This window comes from Anser anser (genome assembly GCF_964211835.1).
Source record: "Anser anser genome assembly, chromosome: 2".
In the NCBI taxonomy this organism is placed as follows: domain Eukaryota; kingdom Metazoa; phylum Chordata; class Aves; order Anseriformes; family Anatidae; genus Anser; species Anser anser.
Window position 1 is genome coordinate 126,988,509 of NC_139721.1, and position 23,682 is coordinate 127,012,190.

Genomic DNA, 23,682 nt, shown 5'->3' on the forward strand with positions numbered 1-23,682 from the left:
GTTCTTCACATGCATGCACTGTCACAGGCAAAGAAGTGCTTTGGACAGCCTTAGTGTGACAGATTACAGCAGCAGAAGCATAACTTCACTGCTGGAGCATCACCTACACTGGAGCTTCTGCCAGCACCACTACATCGGCCAAAGGCACCTCTGTCCCCAGCCCGTCTGTCCCAGCAGAATCCTGCTGTACAGGTATGGCCTCGGTGTGTGGAAAGCACACCTAAAGGGCAATGCTCAGGAAGGACAAGTCAGCTGGGTTTCCGAAGAGGAAGTTAAGAGCGATCTGGTTATGATGGGGAGACCTGCCCAAGGAGAAAATGTCCAAGACTGGCAGGCCCTCCAGCCCAGCAGAGGGGCGAGCTACAATCCCCTCCAGTCCAGTGCAACACAAAGGAATTCAAGTGAGGTAAATAAAATTGTTCAATGGCAGCGACAGTAATTGATCATCAAACAGTTCATGAGGAAAAGTGATAAATTCATCCTTGTGAAGGCTTTTAACAACCTATTCTAGATCAGTCACCTAGCTACTGGGTTTCAAAGTCAGGATCACTACATGCTATGCGACAGCATCCCTGGGTCTGTGTCTTCTTTGTATTCTGTATTAAACAGGGGCTCTGGCCTTGTAAAGATGCAATAATTACTGTTCAATAAATTTGTCCTTTAGGATTTGGGCGCTGCCTTTTTTTTTTCTTTTTTCTTTTTTTTCCTTTTTTCTTTTTTCTTCCTTTTTTTTTTTACTAATGATTTGTAGTACTGACACCCAATGATAGCTAGATGTGAGATGCAGGTGCGTTCCTGATGGATTTTGGCATTTACTACTATGTCATAGCAATAAAAGCTATTTCTGGGTCTATCTTCTCGGTGGTGTCAAGAGCTGAAGTTCTTCCTGACATGAATTATATTCTCAGCCGTGTCTCCAGCTCTTCCTTCCTCCCTGTTTAGACTCAGCCATGCTTGTAGAATTGATTGGACAAGAAATTTTTTAAAATTCAAAGTTTACACCTCAGAAATCTGACAGTTCATATAAATGCTGTGATTTATTTCCTGTGTGAATGACTGTTCATGTAGCTGCAGGGACACAATTCATGCAAAGTAGTTCCCTTTGAATTGTGGTCTTGTGTAAGAATAAAAAAACACCACATTGGGTCTGACTATAGCTCTGCCTCCTGTCATGGACAGCAGTAAGTGATGGATGTGGAGAGAAGTGTGTGACAACAAGGAAAGCACAGTGTGGTATTTTCCCAGTCTGCTTTCATGAACTCTTGGTGTTTTGTACACATTTTTCTAGTTTTCTATGGACCTGATCCTGTGAGATGAGGGCACTCAGCACCTCTCACAAGGTGCTTTTTATTTCATGAAAGAAGTATTAATCTGTTCTGGTCCCTGACATTTGAGCTGAAAGCTGCATAAGAAGTTGTGCCTCGTGGGCAACCACTGAGTTGGGATGGACTTCCCTTGGGGACAAAAGTGGTCATGTAAGTTTTAGGGAGGTAAACATGCGTATTGCTACTTCACTTTTTGCTGTCAGGGAAACTTCTTGTTCTTATCCCACTTGTGTTATATGTACAGAAATAATCTCTTCAGACTCTGGAAATGTTACATTTCCTTTTAAAAGCCCGGGGGGGAACTCAAGCACACACACACAATCAATGCTTGTATTCTACTGATCTCAATTTCCAGACTGTTTCCAGATTTTAAACAGCTTCTTGTTCCGTTTTCTTCTTGTACCTCCTAAGCAAGGAATGACCAAAATTTAAAATATTAAAATTTTAAATTTTAAAAAACAGAATAAATTAACCTTTAAAAACAGAAAGAAAGGTTCAGATATTCAAATAATATCTTGACACTGCCAAAGCACTAGTGGAGCTGTACCTGTTTTATGAACCCTAGTATTGCCAGTTCAGGGCCTTACCCTCAATGAGGAACCGTTCCCAACCACTGGACAGACATCCTTTGAGCATGGAAATGTATGTCACAATGTCTTCCTATTTAATTGCTCTGATTTTATTTAGATAGGAGATTAGGGCATTGGGAAATACCTTCAAAGCAAACAGAAAAGATTTGCTGTGGGATAGGTGGGAAGCTGTTTTCTCACTGGGATCTTCAAAAAGCAAAGATTTGTAAAGCTTTCAAGATGACTGGGGACAGGACTAACTTCTTGTTAAATCAGATAGGGACCTAATTAGAGATTTATGAAAGCAACAAAGCACCCTGCAGCAGGCAGTTTCCCTGCTGGGAGAAAACTCACTGAAACATGAGGATAAGGCTAATAGCAGCTACTAAGAAGAAAGAAAAAACATGTCCCTTTTAACTGTTTTAAACCCTCGAGCAATTGGGCATCGCTGTTCAGGGTTTAGAGGAGATAGCCTAACTTGCCCGACACGAAGACAGGAGACACAAATCTGTCGCCAGAGGCTATGGCGAAGGGTTGAAAAAAAAAGTCTGAGGTGGTCAGCAGATGAGCAGATATCTCCCCTGCAAGTAGAGGGATGAATTAGCCTTACAGTTGCTAAACTCAGGATAACAAATCTGCATAAAGACTTGCTTCCTCATCGGGAAAATAACCTTTGAATGGATCTCTGGAGCAGGAGAAAGAGATCAAGGAAAATGTGTCAATTTGGGCTAATAAAGGAAGCAGAAGGGCCATAAATAGAGCAAATATGCATCCCTAGGCAGCAGCCACCTTTTTTTCTTTCAGCAATTGACAGTGGCCCTCAAGGTGTTGTTACACATGATGGGTTCTTAGACTTGATACTGCATTTTTTTCTTATTAACATTTGCATAATATATGACCCTTTGCTTTTGTGTATGAAACAATCTTGGGATAGAAATGTGAACGCATGGTGGGAAATCATTCACACTCCATCTGTTTTGGTTCATTCAGATTCTAAATATATATTTTTATGAACACATTTTCCAAATTGAATGCAAAGCCAAACCTGAAATTTTGATTTTGCATTTCCTTTTTCTATTGCAACCAGTGGAGGCCAAAGTCTGGAAAGTGAGAAAGCTTCAGGGCTAAAATCCAAACAGTTTCACTTAGAAACATTCTCTCATTGAAGCAGACATTCATAGCTCAGGAACAACATTGCTGTGTTCAGCACAAGTTAGGCAGTCTGGCACAGTGGACCTTCTTTTGCACTTTCTGAGTGCAAAAATGTTAGTCATTGTTTGCTTGGATAAAATCGTGACCATTTTAATGCTTTGCAGCACCAAAAATAATATCCTGAAAGTTTCTATGATGGTAAATAGTAAAAAATGAAAATTACTGGAGTCATTTGACACTAAATTCACTTACTTAGCACCAAAAAGGTGATAGAGCTCATGTTTTATGTGATATCATTTTAAATGAAAACAAAACTTCCATTATTCTCTCTAATAAATGTTGAATACTTTGGTAATGCTTGCCTGCTTAAGTAATATATGCATGCTCTGCTAGTTTAATTTTCATAAATATGATTGATTCAAACGTTGACTTTACTACCACAACTTTTATATCCTCGTCTAATCAAACTACATGTTTATTATTTCAATTTTACATATTTTAGTAATTGGATTGTGTACCTTAATGGTACAATAAGGTTTTGCATTGTTTACCAAAGAAAAAGCTGACTTGATTCTGTTTCTCTTATTTTAGTGCTGTATTCATTTTTTTTTCTGAGCCAAGTTAAGCTCTTCTGAAATTACTTTACAGGAAAAATATACAATCAATTTGAAGGGAATTAAATGAGACTAAATTCATTAGCTCTCAGGTTCCAGCATTATTCCTGCTTCTCGCTTGGGTCTCTTCCTCTGCAGCTGCCTTAGCCTGATATTGTGGTCATAGCCTTCCAGTTTCATCAAGTGGACCTGATTCCTTTATTATCCTCATGGTCATCTACTAGGAAAATGAAAATGGCTGAGTTCAAAATTTGCCGAAAATGTTCAGATTTGTTTGTTCCTTCCACTTTCTTATCACAGATATGATCCACAAAAATAACTCATTGTTTTCTTTTACTTCACTTTCCAGCTAAAATATTCAAAGAGAATTTGCAATTTAGAGTGCCATATTCAAGATCTCTAGCGAAAATTAGAGGTATATCTAGTTCGACATACCAAAAATGAGACTTCCCACTTTGCTAGTCAGTCTTGGAAGACTTAGCCTTCAGGTCTAGCCAATGTAGCTCTTGTTGTTTGAAACATATTTTGGCCTTGTTTGCTGGTCTCCTTATCTGCCCTTATGACAGTTCTCTTTTTTGCTTTTTGTAATAATTCAGTGATAGGACTTGTATTCACATATACTATAAATATTCTATGGATTGTTTTTCATCTCTGCATATTTTTTCAAAGACTGGTAATTAAAAAATACTAAGGACCTAAGTCAAAGTTTCATCACAATGCCTAAAGAGTTCTTTAGAGTTCATCAAAATATGCATGGTGATTGAGGAAATTATTTTTGCAGATGCACTCTATGAAGACAGTCTCAGTGAATTGCCAGGGTTATTGGATGAGTCTAGGATTTCTGGGGAGAGAGATAATTCAGGTACCATATGAAATGTATACTCTTTTTGTTCATGCTTTATATTACCAGAGGGGCTGTTGTGCTTATTTTTAAAGTAGATGATGTGATCAATATGTGAATTAATGTAATTTATTGATTAAACTTTATTTGCTAACAGCTTGACTTTTATGCCTCAGTGGTATTGTGTTTTAAGCAAGTTTCTTTCTGGGATTTTTATAAACAAGATAACTGAAAGTAGATCTGGCAGGTTGACTGCGGTCTGGCAAGAAGAAAAGGTAGATTGGGTGGCAAGCATTTTTTCTCTGATACTCTTTCCCACGTTGCCACTCCTTCTTACACTTTCCAGTGTAGGCATATCATATCTTACAGCTTAGAGGGTATTTGTGGCCAAGGAGGTCTTGAGCAGAAGGGCTCTGTGGAATGCACTGGCGCTGCTGAACTGGCATCCATGATTTAGTAGGTGGCAATCTTTCTTTGGAGTCGGAATTGAACTGCCGACCTAGCCTGGAGTTTAAGAGACCGTGCCAATGGAGCTACTGTGTTTGGGGTGAAATTTAAAACCAAGGTCCTGTCTGTCTGTGGTCATTAAAGACTTCTGGCATACATCCTCTCCTAAACTGCTATATGGTATTGCATTAAGTGTTGTATTTCAGAAGTGGATTAAGAGATCCCTTTGTATGCTTTCTAGAGCACTTTAGGATCTTTTGGGATGAAAACATACTATATAAATGTAAGTTCCTATAATAATAAAATGAAATCACTCTCTTCTTCACTTTTCAAACAGGAGCACATCACCTTTACAAAGAAAAAAAACAGCTTGAGTTTTTTCAGCATGTAAACTCAGAAGATGGTGACCAGATGTGGGTCAAGATCAGCTTTAAATCAGGGTTTGGGTTTCAAGTTAAAGGCTGAACCTTGGCTGAGGTTCACATTGTAGTTTAATGGTATAGAAATCACCTAAGGTTGTCCAATAAGATTTCATCTCGATGTTGTGAAAAATTCATGAAATCACCTGTTCTCCTGAGATTCTCATATTTGCCCATATGAGAATTCTCATCGAGATTCTCATCTTCAAAGAGGATTCTTCTCCCCAGGTTGTGAAAGACAAAAGCCTTTGAATGAGACTTAACACTAAGATCTGGATGGAAGGGGTTCATGGCCAGTAGTCTCACTCGGGCTCGGTTCTAACACCAGACATAGAAATAGGTTTGGAATTAAAAACAGAGGAAAGTGCTATAGAATATCATGTAGCTTTACTGCTCTCTATTTAGCATAACTCTCCAAGTCTTCACTGGCCATTTCTAAGAGCCACTTGGTAAGCAAAACTGTGTAGGTGCTTAGACAGCGCTTAGGCTTAGATCTAAACTATCCACGCATCATTTAAAAATATTCACAGCTAGCACTTTGGAAACACATTGAAGCACATGCCTTCAACCCATCACTTTCTAACTCTGCAATAATCCATTTTGCTGAGCACTTAACTTGTCTTTGCACAGGTCAGCACATTTCTGTCACACGGGCTGGCAGTACTTGTCTGGGCAATATAGTACTGGATCGACATTATCTGTAATCACGGCATGAAACAGCCTGTGCTTCAAGCTTGTCCTTGCCTCATCTCCTCCATTTACTGTAGGATCTGTGGCATAGAAATTGAAGTTTGGGGACAGAATGAAAGTACTTGCTAACTGGCAATTGCCAGACAGAGATTTCATAGGTAAGCATGTCAAAGAAAATTTCCCTCCAGCAGTTAAAGAGCGTGTGGTGTAAAAGGCTAATTTGAGGGTAAATCAGACAGCTGTATCATAGTCTACATTAGTGCTGAGAAAATATTTGGCTATTTGGAAATGTAGTTGACTAGTAAATCATGAGTTACAGTGATCAAATCAGGTAGAAATACTTTCCAACTAAATAATGTGGTATGAAATCAGAAAGCTTATGCATATAAAAAGATGAAGGTGTCAATTCTGCTATCAGTTTTACTCGCTTAGGTAGGGCTGGCTGGAAAACAGGAATTCTGGTTTTGGGAAAACAACAACAAAAAGAAAACAACCACAAAACTAATGCTTGGCATTTGCTTTTGTCTTACATTGGAGTGAAGCCTCAGGTTCAATCCACTTTACAAGGAAAAAAAAATCAGCTAAGAAGATCCAACATTTCAATTTTGAGGCAAACCTGGCAAGTGTGGGTGTTCAGGAAGTTAAACCTGTATGTTCACAAATTATTCTGTTCCCTCTCACTGGCCATTCCCATTCTGGAGCCCCCAGTCTTTGTAATATTTATGTAAATGACATATTCTCACAAAACATTCTGATGGATATATCTGCATTTTTACCACTAAAAACAACCTAAAAAACTATTTACCTGATCTTACTTTCATTTCCATAAATAGGTGAGCATGTGTGAAAATATGTTACTGTTTGGACAATATTCTGTAGGAAAAACTGGCTGTAATAAACCAAAAACTATATAGCTCATTAAATATGCAGCCTAATCTGTGTCTGTATTCTGACAAAATCATGAACCCACTGAAGACAGTAAAAATCATCCTGAATGATATATTGCACTCTTGGTAGAATGTTAATTTCAGTTTCTGTTAAAGCTTTCAATATTGTGTCCTGTGTTTATATGGGTATAACCCTGGAATATTTGCATGAATTTTCCTGTGTCTCTGGAGCCTTTGTCTCAGAGTGTTTGGGCTGAGAACATCACAGGACTAGGACCAGGAACATCAAAATATATGCATGTACTTTAAGTTGTTCCAGCAAAGGAAACCCGCTTTCATTGAAGTACTGTAAGTTGATCTAAGTGAGTTTTCTGATGTAAGGAACTTTATCACTTTGATCCCCATGAAGAATACATCTGAGTCAGACAGAGTCAGAAAAACATGTAAATCTGACACTACAATAGGAACATTTGTTTAAAATGAGTAACACATCTTGATAGCCTTTTTGATAGCTAAAATAAACTTTATGCAGTACAGTCTTGAGAGCCTGTTGAAAAATGAATGGATAAAACATGTTTTAGCTCAAGAGTCAGCTGTTCAGTCACATTGCTTCTTTCTTTTTGATTCAATATAATAAAAAGTTAAATCCTCTGAAGAGTCATTGTAACAAACTGACTGGGTCTGTTATGGTAGAGCACATATTATCATAAAGAACCAGCTTCACACAGATAATTGTCATGGCAATAGAAACTGAAGCAGAGACACAGATGCTCGTTGTGTTCTGCTAGCCCTGCCAATGGTTGTTTGGATGTCTGCAATCAAACTGAAAGATGAGAGTTTGTGCAGAGTTTTTTCCTACTAGGGTTTATGCAAACAATTAAAAATATATACTATCAAATAAAGCTTATATTTCTTCTTTCCATCTATACTTTCTATGACTACATTAAAAACAAGTCCCTGGAAACTGCAGATTTTAATAATAAAACCTGATAGTCAGGAATATGTTTAGCATATTTATTTCAGAATATTTAAATGCCCATCAGGCTATCAGAGTTCCTTACAAGAATACAAAATGGGAAGTTTAATGCACTCCTGATGGTCATCACAGCTACATGGCTCTCAGTGCGAGACATCTGCAGCCAATTCCCCCTCAGGCTGCCAGCTGATATATTATCAATTAGCCAGCAGACTGACCAAACACATCTGTGCTGCATTTCGCTTGAAGATTGCTGATTCACATTGCCTGGTACTCTCAAAGAGTGATGACTAAGTGCATTAGAAATGGCAAGATGGTAGTCCAGCAAACGCAGAGAAAACAGCTCCCTGTAGTGGAAAACTCCAGTCTTTTAACTGCTCTATGCATGGCTATGTTTATGATCTTTTATGTTGAATTTCCCATGCTGTGAATACAAGTGTTCTTCCAGTAGCACCGTCAGAAAGCTGCAGTCTCAATTCTTACACAGGAGTAATTCAGAGAAACCTAATATGTAAATACATTTGAGATGGTAAGGAATTAAGGGATGATGGTTTTTAGAATAATCTGCGTTAATCATTTGTGAAATAACGCAGTGAACTGAGTTAGTTCAATAGCTCACATTTAATAAAGGGATGAGACTGGAATGAAAACTGGCTGATGGAGAATGTAAAATCTTGAGTTAGAAATGCCCATTTGTTCAGAAGGCTGTGAGGGAACAATTCTATGAATGTAGGTAACAATACTAAGTGATTATTTTGACTGAATGGTATATGAACCTTGCTACGTACCGTAATTTGTGATTTCTCACAGGGAATGTGATGCTGACATAGAAAGAAACAGCAACTGAGGTGAGTGGCTGGCTGACAAACCAATTTAAAATGATGATAAGCGCAGCAATGATGAGAGGATGTGCAGGGGTGAGACTTCCCCACATCTTAACTCCAGAAACATTGATTAATGAATTCATTGTAAGCCCCTTGATTTTGCAAAAGCTCTGGATGAGATGAAGTATGAGCAGATGAGTAACAGAAGAGGGCAGTGAAATAAGACAGTAGAGAGACTAATCTTTCAGCTGAGATGGGAAGGCTTTGTGGAAGGACTAATTTCAAGTCAAAGCTATGAATAATAGAGATTATTTCTGTAAAGAGAACATTAGTTTTAAGTCTACAGGGACAATTTCTAATAATAACACAGGAAGAAAACTAACAGAAAACATCCTGATTTCTTTTTGAAGACATGGAATCAAAACCATCAACGGGCAAGATGCTGATAGAATTGTATCTTTCACAATATGGATTTTCTTTTTGGCCCAAAGTAAAAAAAAAATAAAATTAAAAAAAAAAATCAGAAAAACATGTTCTATTGATCTGTCCATCTCTTATGTACAGTATTTAACTTAAGTGTAGTTCTAACTTTTTTTTTTTTGGTGGTATTCAGGTTTTTCAAGTCCTTGGTCAGCACAGTCACCACTCTGCTTTCTCCAGACAGGAGCAGGGGTATACAGGAAGGATTAAACACCAATGTGTGAGTGGGGACATCACTTGATACTTGGGTCAAGAAGAGACTTGTTTTGTGCACGACCCGTCTGCCTGTGTTTATGTTAGGTGTATCTGAAAGGTTTTGCTTGGCAATGTCCCTTGGGTTGTGCATGCGCGTGCGCACAGCTCTGTGTGTATTTGCACAAACGTGTGTGCTTGGGGATCTCATTTTCAGATCTGATCGGGCTGATCATGGATCCTGTCGCTACTTTACATTGCTTTGTGACAAAAACGGCACCCTGACCAAAATCTTTCAGAGCAGAAAGGCAAATGTCCCAGGTGACCACAGCTGAAGCAGCCGGGATACACACAGATGCAGGATGTTACCCATCTGGGGCAGCTTGCTGTCAGAAATTTAAACGCCAATAGGGTTAGAGGAGAATTTCAAGGATTGTATTAATGGACTTGAATGCCCCTGTCCTGCCAAGTCCTTTATGGGTCCGTAACAGGGCACGCCGCTCCTTTTGCTCTCTGTAGCCTGCCAGACGGACTGGGGCGGCAGCAGAGGCTGGTGGCTGTCCGTGCTCTTTAATTGCTAGCACACTCCCGAGCACCACAGCTCCGGCTGTGCTGATTGCTGCTCCTCCAGACAACACACAGACACGCTTCAGGGGAGAGCATGTGCCAGGGACCGCTCCCAGCAGGCAATTTCGTCTCAAATACCCTGGTTTGGAGGGGGTGGGGAAGGGAAAGAAGAGACCATGGTATGTAGAGCTGAGCCATGCTGTGCTGCTTGGCCTCAGGGCTGGAGAATGGTCCCTGGTTATTTTACTTACTAGACATTTCCTGTGTGTCTTAATTCTCCGTCTGTTCAAGAGCAATAGCAGCACTTCCCTGCTTTGCAAAAAATAAGTGCCTTTTTAATGTGCTGCAGGAATAGGTGCTATTTTAAGTACTTGCCAGAGATGAATCCAATATTTTTTGCAGCCCACTGGGAGAGTGGATACATGGTGAGAAATGTCTGTGCTACAATCAGGATTTTGACTGGGTTTCAATCTGTGGTTACCTCAGAATCTGTAGTTGTTTCAGTTTGGCCTGCTATGGTGATAGCACTGGTGCAATGTTCGAGCTTGAAACTGGAGTGGAAGGGGAGAAGGGTTCAACTTCATTGCCCTGCCTTTTGGGTTGCTTCCTTTCTGGGCAATGTGAAAAAAAAAAATCAACTGTCTTGTTTTTCCTTTTCCATGATCAGGGCCAAAGAATGCAGGAAAATTATCCAAGAGTAGGAAAAAAAATGGAGTTTTTCTGTAGCTTCAGGGATCCAGGATACTTGCCTTTCTCATCAGAGAGAGAGCAACTAGACTGATATACTATTTTCCATCAATCAAGTCAGCAAAGCCAGGCAGAGCACTTCCTTTGACATCAATGCAGTGGTGACAGTTGTAGAGTTAATGCATTCCTTCTTAATGGAATACCATAAATCTAGGTTCAATGCTGCCAAAATAATGGCTGCAGCTCTCACTGAAGAAGTCGGCTCTCTCCCTGCATTCCCATGTGCCTGAAACAGTTTGGTTATAGAACCGATATTAATTATTTACTTTTATTTATAAGGATCTCTAAGACATTCTGAAGGGCTGGTTTACCTGTTCAGACCGATGCTATTGTGTCTTGGTTGAGCATACCACAGCCTTTTAGTAATTGCATCATATTTAACAGCTTCAGAAGAATGATTTTTTTCTGGTCTGAAACTGCAGGATAAATTTAGAAAGGAACAATTTATATTTTTCTGGGAAAATGTTTGAAGTGTGTCAGAGACTCCCTAAAACAACCACAGCTTCCTCGGGTTGAGTATCTTATTTATAAGGGAATATCTAAGGCAGAATGCAAATGTGACAGCAGGATGCGGTACTGATACAGGAGGAAAAAAGTATTAATCAATTAAGTCACTACCTGTATTATATTTGGATACCAAGGAGAAAAGATAAAGAAGAACAACAAAAGCCAGTATACTGGAATAGTCGGCAAATCGTCAGATCAGATTGAGAGATCCTTTGGAGATTTAAATTAGTGTCAGAAGACCTTGTCATCGTCTTGGAGGGTGGCTTTGTGGCTGGTGTGTATACAGCCCAGTGGCCTGCGGATCTGGGGACAAAGGGCAGCACATTCTGCATTGACGGCCAAAGCCCCAACACCGCCGGCAGCCCAGCACCTAGAGAGCATCTTGATCCTCTTTCTCCTCTCCCACAGGAATGTGCTTGGCCCCCAAGGGGATATTATTTGAGGCTGTCGAACTGGCTAGAGTTAAACAGCTTTATTGCACTATTCAGGCTCAAGGCTTTACCTCTCACTTACGAGTTTATTTCACTCTGCAGGGATCATAAAGCACCTTTCAAATTACCAGTCAGTGCTGCTGGGGGGCACAGCAGTTACCACTGTGGTACAAGGTCCGTTTACTATAAGATGCGAGTGTAGCAATGCTTTTAGCCCCTCTCTGCATGGGAATCTGGAGGCAGAAGGTAAATGCCCAAAAGACAGATGCTGCCAGTGAGGGACAGAGGTGGATCTTGGGCACAGGTAACCTGCATTTCCCTTCATTGCTGGGGCAAGGCTTCCAGGATTCCCTCGGATGAACCCTGCAGTGAGAGCTGCAGTACTCCTGCCCTCCTACCCACCCAAGAGACTCACCGACCTACAGGTGGTCATGAGATCAATGCCCTGAAATGAAAATGATTGCTGTCAATTTACGGTGGCCTATCAAACCTGGTGTCTGATTTAAGAATCCATGAGTGATGGTAAGAAAATCTCAGCTTTTGTTTTGTTTGTAAGTGTCTAGGTCTGCAAAGAAACTGTGCAGGTTGCAAATAATACAGAAGCAGAAGGTAGCCTAGGGGGTCCAAGCCCTGAAGGCGCATAATGTGTTGATTCAGTTTTTGGAACAGATTTCTTGTTTATTAAAGCAGCCACTTGATTTTTACTGTGAAGTAAAGGCTCAATTTTGGCACGTCTAAATCATAAATATTCAACACGCGTTTAATTCCTAAACGGGTCCAACAGTGAAGGTCAGGTCTGGAGAGGGACAGCAGGACCGACCTGCTGTGGGCCGGGGGAAAACCGCTTGCGTTGGCTCAGGTCACAGCATGGAAATGGAGGCAGAGTGGCACTGCCTCTAGCTGCAGACACTTTTGTCTGGATGCAAGTAGCCTGGCCTTTGGTCCAGAGCTCTGAAGACACACCAGCAAAGAAGCGACGTGCACTAGGTTGCTCCCAATACTGTGCTGATGCGAGGTTTTGGCTTCTGGGCCAGACAGCCTTGCACCCGTCCAACTAAGAGCACAGGCTCATGCGGGCAGGCGTGCTCCCAGTCAGATCCCAAGGCCATTCCCCGACAGCACCGCAAAATAAACACATGCGCATTCACTGCTTTTTAAAGCATACCGGATGTTAATAAGAAGAATAATTTGCAGTGGCTTGACTACTGCCTTTTTTTTTTTTTTTTTTTAATCTTGTGGCTAACGCATGAAGGCATTTCTAATCATAATCATGCCAATGACCTATTGTCACATCAGCGATTGCAAACTGCATTTACTCAAACAAAAATTTGATGGTGTTCTTTTTTATTAGACTGAAAAAAAAAAGTGGGCAAGCTTTCAAGAATCACAGTCAGAGTACAGTACGTCTGCATTTAATTATGGGGTTGGAGCAATTAACACTTGGGCTCTGCTTTGTTCTGTATTCCATGGCTGGTTGTTGAGAAAATACAATTCTCAAAAGCTTGCCATTTAAAATATATGTAGCTTATTTTTAGTTAGCACGGAGGGGGTTACGTACAACTACTTAGAGCTGTGAGGTTTGGGCTAGGGCTTCAGAAACCCTGGTTTAGTCCAAAGTGCTCTTTGTGACAGTGGAAAAGTCACTTGATTTGTGCTGGTATCTCACTGGCATGCTGGAAAAGGCTGGAAAAATGCCTGTGGTAAGGCAGGGACTCCATTAGTTGTAAGGTGCTCGCAATGAAAGCTGCTCCTCAGTCAGTCCTTTCTCGTGTTTTACTCCTAATGTACGTGCCTAACAGGATTCATACCAGTTTTAGCCTCTGATAGCCAGAGACCCTTAAACCAAAGCATTATAAACTGTAGCATACATTGCTTTGCCCCTTGTTCATGAATTCTCTTAAACACCCAAGTCTGGCCAAATTCAAAACAGTATTTCTCAAGCATGTACTTTAGGTTAAAACACATGCTTCAGACCCATTGAAGTAAATATATATATATATATATACATATGATACTAAAGACCTCATTTTTTATTATTTCCCCTCACAACTTCACCTTGCAACACTTTCTTAATTGCAAAACAATTTTGGCTTGAACTTCTGTGTCTCAGTCTGCTGTACTGTGACCTAAAGAACAGTACATACACATGCAGAAATTAACTGGTCCCTTAGGAGCACTCTTGCACTGGAGAGTGAAGGAGGATAAGGCATATTTGCAAATAGCTATATTTTCTTTCACCAACTTAATTGCTTCTGTTTGGAACTTTTAAAATCTCGCCTTACCATGCAGCCATTTTCAAAGTGAACACAACATGACTGACCAAAACAAATCTGTTTGCTTTTTTTATTATAATTTTGGTTGGGATATTTTATTAGTGGGGACTGCGATGCCCCAGAAGAGTAACAGTTGGCTGGTTGTGGCACTTCTGGCATTTCCTAGCTTATACTCTGATTAACTTTGCTATATTAATAAGTCCTTTTAATTAGTTTTCATGAGAGTAATTTCCTAGGGCTTTAAGGAAGGTGCAAGGAAAAACAAACTCCATCACATGGCATCACACTGATGCTTCTATGGGTCATCAGCAGAGCTGGACCTTTAGACCTCTGGCAAGTGAACTAATGGAGTAACAGATAATACTACTAAGCTGTCATCCTTCTGGGAGACCAGTACTAGAAATATTTACCAGTTTTCATAGTTATTTGTTGACAGAGCCTTGGAGTAAGAACTCAGGTACCATTTGTGGTTCTGGAAGCATCTTCCTCATCCTCTTCCCTTCTCTAGCACAACCCTTTACCAGGTTTCCTGCAGCCTCTCTGTCAGGCTGCAGTATCCTCCCGCCCCAGGACCACTGCCCTTCATCCCTCAGCTAGGCAGCTTGTTGCCTTTAGCCTTGTCTTTGCAGATACTTTTCCACATTTCCTCACCAGCCTCCAATGTGAAATTGTCTATATTAAAACCACTGTTCCACCTTCCCCCAAACCTCCTTTCCTCCCTCTTCCATAGAGTCAGAAAGGACAGTCACTGCTGCCAAACTATCCTGGCTTAACCTTTGCCCTTATCTTGGTACATGACTCTGACCAGAGGTAGCGTTTTTTTTTTTGGAAATATGGTGATACATGGTTTTTGAGTCTTCATGGCAATTCCTAGGTGACTGAAATGGATGCCTTTAGTGGATTACTGTTCATTTAACAATTCTCCAGTATTATTTTTCTACCTGTAATCCTTGCCACTTTCAATTCAAAGCAAATGTAAGATGATGATATAGGAGGTACAAACCAGGTTAACACAATCAAAAGGGGATTTCTAATTTCTTTGTAACTAGGCTCACGGCATTTCTTATCCACCAGAGAGCATAAACTGCACATAGATTCCCATATATGCCTGGCCCTTTGCACAGTCCTTTAATCTTTGACAGGAATCTTCAGACAGCCTTTGGACTGGGAGACGTTCTCTTACAGTTATGGATATATATTTTTTTCCTGGAGTAAACACTTGATCCAGTTGGGGGAGGTTTTCTTATTTTTAAAATGACACGAAGCCCTCAGAAGGAGATGAAAGTACATCACTGTGGCTTTGTACTTGTGGGAATATTAGCCATTTTTAATTATCTGGAATAAAATAAAAATGGAAATACAGAGAACATGATGCATAGTAAGCAGTCACAGACCTGAAAGACATGTATTACTCATGAACACAGGATCAAATGGTTGCTTTTCCTGCCTTGTACAAAGTGTTTCTGACATGACTATACTCAGTGAACAATTACTGTATTTACTGCACTGGTGACCTTGAGGCTGATTCCTCACCTCTTCCCATAATTTCTTTGGTTAAAATTTAAGGAGTGATTAGGACATTTTCTCCTATGACACCTTACCACACGTTTTCATCTCTATGAGGCTAAATCCAAAGAAATTCTTACTCTTGTCTCCAGACCCTACCTCACAGTGAGATTTTTTGCTTTTTCTAGCTCCTTAAAACAGACTTTTTCTTCCAGCCTGGGAGGCATGAGACCCTGCTCAAGTGTAGCATTGGAAAACACAGTTTGCAAATTGTCACCTCATTCCTTCCATTCATCATGCAGATTTCTTGTGCAGAGCCCCACATCTCCAGGGCTTCCATGCACCAGAACGCCATCACAGCTGCCTCCTCTTGGACCCATATGGGACAGAGCTACAAGAAAGCAGAGAAATGAAACTCTTTCCTTCTCTGATTACAGCTGAGTGATTTCAAGAAATTGCTATTGAGAAATGCGTCAACATACCGTTGATGCCTTTGGCCCAGTGAGCGATGATCTAATTTCTGTTTAATTGGCCAGCAGCCAAGTTAATTTTGATCAAAGTTTGACACGTTTGTTTCTTATAACGACCAGCTCACCCTAATAAATGTGAACTATAACAGCCCTCAGTTTGGGATTAATCCTGCAAGATGCTGCACACTGAGTGGGAGGGGATGTACTCCATTCTACCTACCTTATTCTTTGTGTCATCAGATCACACGATTTCTCTGAACCTGATCTGACAATTCATTCCTGAAGTCCTACACTGTAAATGGAGAAATATATACAGAAAAATACGTTTTATCATTCACTGAAGAAGCAGAAATAAATTATACACAGTGATCCTAATTCACATCCGCAGTACTTCAGACTTAGGTCAATCCATTATCCAACTCAAACCTGTTATGAAATGGTCTTTCAATTATTTCTCTAGTTTACTTGCATTTCAGATCTCTCAGTCAGGCACAAATGTATCTAGCTTACTTCTTTCTGAGAAAAAAAAAATCTGCATTAACTTAATCAATAGCAGCATACTGCATGACACAACTAAGAAAATCACTGGAATTAGTTAAAATAATAAAAATACATTATGTCCCTCATTAAAGGTCTTTACAAGGGTAACCAAAATTGAAGGGAATAGTTGAGAGATCAGGGTCAACAGATGTTTCATTTTTAGACATTTTATTTCTAGTTCTCAATCATTTTAGATGTTATACTTAAGGGTTAAAGGAGAAAGAGCAATGGGAAGAAGACAGAGATCTTCAGGGGAAAATTCATCAGTTAGTTAAATATATGGCATATGAGAAAAGAACGGACAGAACAGGGTTCTCCTGGAAATAAGCTAATAATAGTCTCTAGCCAATTTCTGGGGTAGGGACAGGCTTTCAGCATTTTGAATTTCTGACTGGTGACACATTTCCAGAACCCTAGTGTACAAGCAGAAGAGGTTGTCATCTTCAATGGAAATGGCACTGACAAGAACCACTCACAGCACACCAAGAGGTCGTGCTTTTTCCCTCAGCGCCTCCAGGTTCACAGCAACTTAGTTGGGCATGTAGCTAAGAGCCCTCATGTAGTCAATAGGGGAAAAGGCAAGGAACCCTCTGGAGAATTAGGTCATTTTTTTATGGGATAAGAGTAGTTTGGTTTGTTTTTATTTTTTTGTTTTGTTTTGTTTTGTTTTTTCAGACCACAGGCAGTGCAAGGTCATTTGACTTACCTCAATGAACAATAAAAGAGGATTAGGAGAAGTAAGATGACATCTCACTTATGGCCAGTGCAAAGACAAGAAGGGAAGCTTTTCTGTCTTCTTGGTTTAACTTCTGCCCTTAAAGATACCCAGGGCCTGAAACCTCTGGAGTCAAAGATGGAAAAGGGAGCATGTCAAAAAGATAAGGTCCTTCTTTGTGGGAACTCTTCAGGCTCCCCTTCATTACATAAAGTGGAGGAGTCCAGCTACCCCTTTTTCATTACAAGCTTTGTTAATAAAAAAACAAAATCGGACAATAAAAGCACACTTTCGCCTGATGCTCTGTTTTCTCTTCCTTTCCCTCTCCCTGGCCCCACCTGTACTAACACAGTCACACTTTCAGTAGCCCTTACTGGAACCAATGCCAGCTTTCAGTTTTTATTAAGAAGGTTAAATCAGGAGTTTATAATAGTCCTTTTATACTTTTAATGTTGCCCATTTTACTGCTGCTTTAACATTCACTGCCCAGACCTGGCTTGTGTTCCATGTTCCCAGATCTGAACAACAGAGCACCCCTATTAATTTAACCATGTCCTTTCTATTCCTTATGGTTCTTAGGCAATACGGCTGTGATTTTGTCTTAGTTTCCCTGTTGCACTTAAACAACATTCAAATCCATACATGCAACCACTGCAAAGGGAGAAAGGGAGCATTTGCAGCTCCCTGTGGCATAAAGAAAACTGCTGTGCTACACTGCCTTAGCAGTACCAGTGGAGAAGATGTGCCTTGTACCAAAGCGGAATGAATAGTCCTTGAGTACACTCAAGACCTTGACAAGCCCTGGATAAGGCTCACCCAGCCATACTAGTTCTTTAAGGTACTGACTCTCATTTAAAACCAGGCTCCAACTGTTTTCCTTACATATTTCATTATCTGCTTCCACTCACGCATCTTTTGGGTTTCTATGTGATTCAGCTGCTCATTGTTTCCCTCAGCCTGGTGAAGATGTCAGAGACAAAGGGACGGGGAGGAAGACAGAGAGAAAATCTCATTCATGTCTGCTCCCTGTGCTTTGGTGATGGGCTGCAAGATGCTTCTCTGTGCAGCTGATTATATAGCCAAATTTTCAAAAGTGTTTAGGCTTCTAAAACCAGAAGTGGCTAGCATTTTTCTCTGAGGTACCTTGCTACTAAGTTGGGATTGGTATTATGGTTAGTGGATGTAGCAGCATCCAAGCTTCAACTCAAACAGGAATTCAGGCCAAAACTGAGATTCAGAAAGCCCCTGTTCAGATGCTGTTCCCTGAGGTGCCTAAGCTTCTACTGGTGGTGCGCTTTGCTGCCACAGCCCTTCCTTGCATTTAGCCATCCACCTGTGTTTGCTGCTATTCACAACCTCAGAAAACTTGCCTGTCTGGAATAAAATGCCTGAAACAAATATTGATCGAGTTTGTGATGCAAGCCACTCCTTAGGCACACTGTTGCTTAAGTCAGGTCAAAGATTCATTGGGCTCTTTGTAAGGTTAGAAATATCAGAGAGAAAACATTTGTGCAGCACTGCTCCTGCCTGGAGATTGCTCCTGCTCTGGGGTTACGCACTGATGTACCTCTCCGCCCTCACCACACTAATGAAAACAAATAGTGTGGTCGAGAGTGACCTCCCCTCACGCAGAAAGCAAGCACCACTGTGTACCTAAATGGCAATATATTAACATCATTATCGTATTTAATATAGTCAACGCCACCACTAATCAGTAAAGCCACCAGCAGCATTATGTTCTTTTCTAAGGGACAGGTTTGTCAATAGAATAAAAAAAGCCTTTCTATCTAGGCATGGCAACATAAATAAAGGGATCTTAATGGAATACTTAAAATAACAACAGGCAGAGAGGAGATCTCTTTTACTAAGAAAAAATGTTCAGTTATTGACTAATTTGCTGTAAATCTGTCTTTTCCTTTCTAATCAATCGTTAACAATCAAAGGCCACCTGGCTTAATTGAGCTTGATTTTCAGGAAGCCTGATCTGGCATTCCTTGCACACTGCTTGGCTGAAGTGAATGAAGAACTAGGAAAACAATAGAGCTGGTAAAGAAAATCTGACATAAAAACAACTTTTTAAGCATCCACAAAAAAGCTTTTTTCAGTAGCATCCGCAAAATATGAAAGTTGGTGATCATTTGATAAACTAACAACAATACATTTTTTTCTTCTCCTAAATGCTTTTAAAGAGTGAACCCACACAACCAAAATCACAGCTGTACCTATTTTTTAAATGTGGAAAGCAACAGGCTGTAATATGACCACTTAGTTACTGAAGAGAGCAGTTTTGTACAACCACCATCTTAGACATATCCTTTGGTATGTGGGTCATGGCCTTAGAAAGGTTTTAGAGGATTTCAGCCTGACAGCATAAATGAATATCCTAGACAACAATCCTCTTTGGCACCAGGAAATATTTTATTGGAAAGCTAATTAGAGCCCTATCAGCTTTCTTCCTCTTCTGTGGGAAGATCTCCTCCTGGCTCCATCTTCCCTACAGAAGCAGAAGAGCAGCTCCAACCCTTGCTTCTCATGGGATATGACGTGGTTTACAGGGGGTGAAGGTTTGGGGGGCCTGGTCCTGGGGTCATTACTTGTCTGACTAGACATTGCTGAGGGATGAAGCCTTTGTTTTATATTCTGCCTGAGTAATTGTAATACATATTGATAGGTGTGCTCCGTTATTAATTTATTTTGGGCAGAGTGTGTCTGTGAAGCTGCATAATGACCTTGACAGGAAGCAGTGCTTACCAGGCATAAGTATCTCCGCTGAGGGCATGGCAAAGACCAACACACCCTGTCAACACAGTTGAAAGACAATGCCAGCAGTGGTAGCTTCTTTGGTACTGCAGAAAGATAAGGTTTTGCTCAAAGACAGAAATGTAAAAGTAATGCTTAAGTATTTGTCAGGATTTCCCCTAAATGATATCACCAAAAGATATAACAGCACTGGAGAGTGAACCAAAATATTTCATTCCTTTGCAAGGAGAGAACATGCCATTCCCAGCCTGGTCTCCTTTTTCAGGATTGAGCCATGGGTCCAGGCTTTCCTTCAGGTGTGGTGCTGATTTCCCAGCTGCTCAGGGCCATGCCCTGTGTGTGTGGAGTACCACAGTGATCCTGTCTCCATAGGCACAGACCACTGTTTGGCCAAGTCTCTTTATAAGATCAAGGCTTTAATCTCAATTTCAGTTTCCTCCATAAAATTTGTATGCAAATACTTTCCTAGCTCACAGAGCTATTATGAATGGGATTGCCCTCTGGGTGGTTGCCATTCAGCTTGGCTGCTTTTACTGTAGACTTTACTGGTTGGCATCAGAGGTGTTCTGCATGTACAGACCCATCTGCAGCTGTAGCAGCCATTTTTTCCCCAGCTCTGCCAGGTATTTTTGCATGTCAGAGGTGGCAACCTATTTGCAGCGCTTTGTTCATCAAGGTACTTCAAGTACATGCACAGACCCTTTATTTGCAGCATCCCTGAGACTCAGGAAACGTATTCCTTTCCTCTTGCCCTGCACCCAAGAGGAAACACTTTGTGCAAAACTTCCCATCCACTAGTTGTTCCTACACTGGTTAGTAATAAGTGGAGGGTTTGATTTTTCTTCTCTGTACCTGACAAGATCAGCCCTTCAGTCCAGAAATACATTACTATTAACTCATACATCATCTCCCCAAACTGACTGTTAATCTAAAAGGCCAAAATAATTGTGTTTTACATTAAGGTTCTATTTATGAGTAACTGATAAAGGACTAATAAATGGTTAATAGATGTAATAATTTGTTAATTGAGTATTACAAAGACCAACAGGTTAATTGGTTTCAAATAACCATGGCTTAAAACTGTTTATAACCCCATCTGCCGATGTCCTTCATATGTACATTTCATTTAAGCCATAAGACATAACTGGTGGCTGTGATATGTGTATATATTTCGTCACTACTTTTAGTGCCTCAGTTATGGAAGTTTGCAACCCACATTTTTTTAAAACACACAAAACACACAAAAACACACACAAAACAAACCAAAATATTATGAGGCTAGTGGAGTTTCATGGAAACCATACCTTTTAGCTCAGATTCTCGACAGTAGAGAGGCATTTTTGAGAATGAACAGTTTGTGCCTTCTCACGTTAGGTATAACAAGTACGTTTTCTATGAGACTTTGCATCTCCTCAGTGTTTCTCCAAGGTATGTGTCATTCCTCTAATGACAAACTGAGATGAGACTTGTGCATACCCCAGAGAATCATGTCAGTTGCACCCTCCTTATCTGCTAGGTATCTAAGTGTACTTTTGGTTGATAAATATATACTGTTGGAAGTAAAATCACCAAATTTTCCCCTCCTCCGTATTAGCTTTATTATAGCAATGCATGCAGAAGTTTCAGAGCTACATATCAAGGGAGACAGCTGGCGATGGGACAGAATGGCAATGTACTTCCTGAACAGAGCTAATACCAATGGTTTTCTGGTCATGACCTGCATGTCCCACCTCCAATGCACCATGGATCCTACTGTACTGGACATGCTTCTCTTGATCTGTACTTCCTGTCTGTGTTCTTGCTGTGCTGCCCACTTTTACCCAAACAGTGTAAAGGAGCCATACTGCACTGAGAAATCTCATGCATGCTTTTTCACCTCTGACCTGGGGCTAAGACCTACCTTGAGTAGTGAATATCTCCACTCAAACCAGCATGGTGCCTCTGCAGTAATGGAGATGAGATTTTGGGATGACTTTGGCAGAAACAGAGCAGGTGAAACCCAAAACCACCCAGTGAAGATTTCTTGCCTCTCTTTTTTAAAATTATCCAGCGTTATTGAACTACTAGCCTTCACTTGGTATTGCAGATTTCCAGTAGCCAGATGATAACATTTATTCCTATCCTTGTAGTGAAGCAGTTCATTAGGCATGACAGCAATGGTAGGACGCTGACACAATCACAGTAGCATTCTGCAAAAACGAGGAGAGAGCCTCAGCATGCCCACACCAGCACAACCTACGTAGGCTGCTTTCTATGCTGAAAAGACAACTGCTCCATTTTAAGGCTATTCCCATAATTTGCTTCATTCTAAGCAGAAAGAGAGAAGTTTATATTAAACAAATGCTCACTTTCCTTCACTTCCCTCTCCACATCAGTCACTGTCAGCTTGATATAGAAAATATGGCTGTTAATAGCTTGCAGTGGAACAAACATTTGCATAACTGTTACCTCAGAGCCCATAACTCTGAGCTAATTGGCTGATGGTGATTAAAATGATTAAGTGACTGTAATTTATATGATTAACCAATTAAGCCATTCTCCTATGATTGGCCCAGGTTAGGCTTTGGGATGTGAGCTTGTTTCCCAGCATGCATGCCGACAGTGCATGATATCAAATATTCTTTTAAATACTTGCCGTTGTTCCTGCCAACAGCACTCAAGTTGCTTTAAAGGTATTTTAATTACCCCACATCATTTGTGTAGCACAGAGAGCCGTAAGTTGAAGGCAACACATGAATTATTAACAAAATAAATCTAGCACCAGCTAGGATAACACAGAATTACTGAAGGCAGTAACTAGGACAGTGAGTTTGATCATCCAGAACTGATGGATGACTGGCTGGTGTAAATGGGTATGATATCACTGCCTTGAACAAAAGTTATGCTGATTTACCCCAGCATGACGTCTAGATTGTGATCCATGAAAACTGAAAGTCCACCAGCAGGTCTGAAATAAAGGTAGAGGGTAATAACTGTAATGCCTTTTAGGTAAAAGAAGTAAATGGACTTGGTTAATTTGTAACCGCTTCCATTAGGAGGGCATTTGCCAAGGGAGCGTATGTTATTTGAGTGAGTGAGCTCTGGTTCTTGAAGGAGCTAGGCAGGTGGGCAGGAAGCAATAATTAAGCATATTCTTTGTTAATCTCCTGCTAGGTACACTGAAGGGAAAACTTGCTGTGATTTCATCCCCCCTCTTCCCACCCCCCTCCCACCTTCCTGTGGGTTGCTGTTGCTGAAACGAGGGACTGCTGCATTCCCCGCTTTTCCCCCTCTCACCTCCTACCAGCAGACAGTTTAATTCCATGCTTCCTGAGGCTAAACACATCACCTTCCTTCACATTACTTTCAATTTCAGCTGCTGTGTGTCCTGAAATCTTAAATCCGTTGCCAGTTAGCCTGGGCTATCTGTTCTGACGCTGTAACACTCTAGGCTTTTAAGAGATGAGAGCAATACGTGTTTCTTCTCAGTATACTTCAGAGCAGATTGCTATTTCCTGTGTTTTCTCATCTTTCTTGATGGTTATTAAAAGTCAACATAATAAAGATTGCTAGTATTTTACTGTCACGCAGGTTAACTACTTCCATGTGCCAGTTTGTCCTGAGTGGTGGCCTTGGCAAACAGGCAAATATTGCATGTAGTTGTTATGCTGTTCCTGCTACTGAGCTGCATTAAGCATCGTTGTGATGCATGGGGTATTCCCAGTGCTCAGGTGGATAATTTTCTGGGATACATTTTTGGTTTTTTAGGAA

General features: G+C 40.6%; 1 long non-coding RNA gene across 2 annotated transcripts; it reads right to left on the reverse strand.

Moving 5' to 3' along the window:
• Positions 1-15,219: 15,219 nt before the first annotated feature.
• Positions 15,220-22,494, reverse strand: LOC310895890. Of its 2 annotated transcripts, XR_014581032.1 has the most exons (5): positions 21,833-22,494; positions 19,924-20,018; positions 17,164-17,298; positions 16,138-16,209; positions 15,220-15,838 (listed from the first exon to the last, which is right to left on the reverse strand). It is a non-coding gene; the product is annotated as an uncharacterized lncRNA (long non-coding RNA). The 2 variants fall into 2 exon arrangements; XR_014581031.1 differs by lacking the exon at positions 19,924-20,018.
• Between the last annotated feature and the right edge of the window lie 1,188 nt (positions 22,495-23,682).